This window comes from Palaemon carinicauda, chromosome 6 (assembly GCF_036898095.1).
Source record: "Palaemon carinicauda isolate YSFRI2023 chromosome 6, ASM3689809v2, whole genome shotgun sequence".
Lineage (NCBI taxonomy): Eukaryota > Metazoa > Arthropoda > Malacostraca > Decapoda > Palaemonidae > Palaemon > Palaemon carinicauda.
Window position 1 is genome coordinate 101,746,962 of NC_090730.1, and position 5,000 is coordinate 101,751,961.

Consider the following 5,000-nt stretch of genomic DNA (forward strand, 5'->3'; position numbering starts at 1 on the left):
GCAATATATTGTCCTTTGTCTCTGCCACTCATGAGTGACATTTAAACATTGGACATTACGAATAACAGAATGGGTTCCTAGAGACTGCAAAGAATCAGGAGAAAGGAAAAAAAAACGATGGATTGACGAACTAAGAAAGTTTGCTACTATAGACTGGCATAGAGAGACCATAAACAGACCTAAGTGGAAGGACATGTCTGAGGCCTTTGTTCTGCAGTAGACTAGTAACAGCTGGTGAAATATATATATATATATATATATATATATATATATATATATATATATATATATACATATATATATATATATATATATATATATATTTATATATATATATATATATATATATATATATATGTATATATATATATATATATATATATATATATATATAGATATATATGTACATATATACATATATATATATATATATATATATATATATATATATATATATATATATATATCGTCTATACCCCTTCAATCATTAAATACCCCATATTATAACCATTTCCAATTGATATTGCAAAACATTTTTCAAAATCTGCATTCTTTACTTGCAAATGATTGCATTTTTTAAGAACATTATTACAAATTCCTTTCCTTCTGTTCCAATCATAACTGGGTTTATAAATGTCTGGATTACGAAAGCATATTTAGCCCGTCGTTGGAACCGGGGAGACCATTTCTCAAGGATAGGTTGGACTGTAAGATTTAAAATGGGAATTGTGAACGAATGTATAGTAGAAGAATAACAAGTAGGTGCAGGTAGATGGTACCTAAATGGCTTCAGATTATGTTCTTGCCATAACCAAATATTGATTACTGAACTGATATTTATATTAACGGTAGATCAGAAGATTGTATTTATGATACAAGAGGATTAATAAAAGGATACATGCATACATACATACATACTTTATATACGGGTATATCTATATAATACATAAATGTTTATATATATTAATACTGTAAACAGCCAAATACGTAAATATGCATATACATATGTGTTTATATATAGTTATAAATGTCTATCTACATACCTACACACACACACACACACACACACACACACACACACACACACACATATATATATATATATATATATATATATATATATATATATATATATATATATATATATATTTATATATATATATATATATATATATATATATATATATATATATATATATATATATATAAATCGCTTTCCTCCTTAGAGCAATACATAATCACTGTTTGACATTTTCCCATTCCTTCCTCCCTTTCTTCCTTTTCTCCTTCCTTTCTTCCTTCTTTCCTTATCTCCTTCGTCTTCAATAAACTCTTTTGGTAAGATATCAAAGACTCTAGTTGACGCAATATTTTTTCAAAATTTCTAAAAAGCCAAAAATAAACATACCAACAAACCGAATCAGCTTAAAAACAGCCTTATTCTTATTGTCATGGTTAGGCCTATATGAATTTGGCACAGAGCTTACTATGGTTTGGCGCTTGGTGGGAGGAGGCCAGTCCTCACTGAGTTGCAATATGAAGTTGAAATAACTTGAAAAGCAACAAGATGGAATTAGAGGTAAAGTGGAAAGCTATATAGTGAACGTAGCATTTGTGGTTTAGGAATTAAGGGAGAGATACTGCAAAGAACCCTTTAAAATGCCTACAGTTAGCCGCCTGGGATGCAATATTGGCACTAGTCTCCTATGGAATGATTGTTAAAACACATGAGAACTCATAGTTATTGTTTAACTTATTCGGTAAAGGATATAAGCTAATTTCCAAAAAGTAAGCCTAGGCCTATGTTGACCTTATGTAGTTTAAGGTATGGCTGGAGGAGGTTTTGTTCGGTGAGGTCCTTCATCCTCACCAATGCAATATTCTTATTGTCTATTTTATGAAGATGTACATAAAATCAATTAGTTTAGGATACAATACGCCACCAACCAATGTCACCAACACTCTCACCAACGCCACCATTACTTCAATTTTCCTTATCGTTTATTTTATGAAAATGAACATAAACTTAATTACTTTTAAAAACAAAACATGAATAGAAATCGTTTTACATTTAAGCAAATAAAACAAATTCTCCATTTTTCAATTTTAAAATCTATGGAAAAAGACTCTCATTTGACACGATGCAGCGAATTGAATCAGGTGATCTGATAAAACATTCTGGCTGCTGGCAACGTCATATTCCGTCAGTCGTGATTCAACTGTGAAGTAAAAATGTACGCGGTCGCGGTTTATATCGTTTCGTATATGGGGTTTTAACCGAAATGTAAGTGTAACATTTGATTTCCATGTGTAGTATATCGATTAATGTTGTTCTATGGGTATTTCCTTGTATGTGTAGATGTTTTGAACTTCGTGTTTTGGAGTCAGGGAAAGTTTAGCCAGCTGTTTACTCAAATATAGTTTTACGATGCTTGTTTCAAAATATGAGCTTGCTGTAGTAACATCGATTATAATTCATCGTTCAATATGTTGTTTGGTTAAATATTTATCAGTGGATAATCTCCAGGTAAGAGTAATTTCGTATATATATATATATATATATATATATATATATATATATATATATATATATATGTGTGTGTGTATTTATATATATTTATATATATACATACATACTGTATTTATATATATACACTGTATATATATATATATATATATATATATATATATATATATATATATATATATACATTTGTGTGTGTGTGTGCGCGCGCGCGTGTATTAATGTATACACTGTTGAAAATGTGTCTCTGCAATGAGCATTCGAGACACACTAATCTCTTAGCGTCACACCATATAACGCAAAAGTCGGTTATCGTTCAAACTATTTACTACGGAGAGACCTTTTGAGGACCCTATATATGTGTGTGAATATACTGTATCTTTATTTTACAGAGCCTCCCCGAATGGATCATAACTTCAATAAGAATTATACATGTTAAAATTGTGTGAGAAATACAGCAAAGAATATTTCATCATGTAAACATTGATATATATATATATATATATATATATATATATATATATATATATATATATATATATATATATATATGTGTGTGTGTGTGTGTGTGTGTGTACTGTATATATATATATATATATATATATATATATTTGTGTGCCTATGTGTATGTGTTTGTGTGTTGGAGTGTTTGTGTATGTAAGTGTATGTGTGTGTGTTTGTAGTGAAAAGCATAGGAAGTGTCACAGCATACATTATGGAATGTTAATTGACACTAAATCAACTTCTGTTCCCAGAGCGTTATATACAATATGTTCCATCACCAAATGGAAGACGTCCTATGAAAGGATGCATATTTGAAGAGCCAGCTTTTACTGGTTGTCAGCTTTCCAAGTTTCTATCAAATTGTATTCGAATCACCGAAGAAGTAATCAGAAATTATTGAGAGACGCATTTGAATATTGTCTTTTAATAAACTTTTAAGACTGACTGCTGTAACATAGCATTCATACTTGATTAATTGATTGATTGATTGAAAGTTTTCTGGCATCCTGATATCTAAGGTCATTGATGCAGATAGCATTTATTATATACGAATTGATTGATTGGTTTAAAGTTTTCAGGCATCCTGACATCTAAGGTCATTGACGCCGATATCATTTAGTCTATGTATATATAAAAAATAGAAGAATATTCAAATAAAACCATAAAAGTTTAATGTCATTATAAAAGTTAAATAGTTTTCAGAAGACCTGCTACTGAAATAAATCTAAAAATGCCACTTACATAGTAGGACACATTATGTCCAAGAATCTTGGCAAGGATGAACCTGCCACCCTCACCTCGAGCCTCAAACAAATATCTATTCCTTAAGTTATTATAATCGGGGCATTCGGTCAACAAATGCCTCACTGTTAGAGGTACCAAACAAGCGTCACAATATGGTTGGTGTTGGCCCTTCAGCAGATACTCGTGTGTCAACCGAGTGTGACCAATACGGAGACGACCAAGAGACGTCTCCCATTTTCAGGGCATCATGTCATACCTCCAAGGAGATATGACATTTTTTACTTCTCTCATTTTATTTCCATCTAGACTATCCTAGTGCTGTTGCCATTTAATGCAAAGCAATTTCTTGATGTTAGGTAAGAAGTCATTACAGGGATGGGATACCTTCTTGGCAGCAACTCTGATGCTGCATTCTTCTCCAATGAATCTGCCTTCTCATTCCCACACACACACCTACCTGTGCTGGAACCCAACAAAATCGAACCATTATACCTCTCCTTCCAATAATAAAAAGCCATTCTAAGATCTTTAAATCCAGAGGGTTACTAGAATTAAAAACTTCTAAATCTTGAAGGACACTCCTTGCATCACTAAAAATGGTAAAATTACCCTCCTTTTCCAACGCTATTTTCTCAACAGCGGTTAGTATACCATACAGTTCGGCAGTAAATGTTGAAGATGTTAGAGGAAGTGCACCTTTACAATTAAAATCATTACTATGTACTCCAAATCCAACGCCAGCATCAGATTTGGAGCCATCAGTATATATAAAAGTCGATCCCCTATGTTCTTCAACATGTTCCATAAACAGAGACCTGGATTCTAAGTCAGTCATATTCTTCTTAACTCCAATAAAATATTTACAAAAAGATACCTCTGGTAATTTCCATGGAGGCGTTGATGATACCTTAAATGGAAGCACCTTAATTCTAATTATATCAAGACTGTTTAAAAATTGTTTCACCCGAAACCCATAAGGTTGAGGAGATTTTGGGTGCAACTCAAAGTATGTTGAGTGACTTACAAGGCTTTCAGTCTGAAAGGCTAAAGAATTAGGGAGTCTTTCCAATCTGAACCAATACCGAATAATAGCAGAAATTCGGTAAAGGTCTAAAGGTAACTCTCCAGCATCAACAAGGAGACTTTGGATAGGTGAGGTTCTAAACGCTCCTGTGGACAATCTAATACCAGCATGATGTATTGAATCTAATATCTTTAACCGGCTTGG

The 5,000-nt window shown here is 32.0% G+C and overlaps 1 protein-coding gene across 1 annotated transcript in view; it reads left to right on the top strand.

Annotated features, from left to right (window-relative positions):
• Window positions 1-2,223: 2,223 nt before the first annotated feature.
• Window positions 2,224-5,000, top strand: part of LOC137642150 (glutamate-gated chloride channel-like) — a 181,444-nt gene continuing 178,667 nt past the window's right edge. The window contains exon 1 of the mRNA XM_068374691.1: window positions 2,224-2,284. The gene's annotated coding sequence lies outside the window, so the exon portion shown is untranslated. The remainder of the gene's footprint in view (window positions 2,285-5,000) is intronic.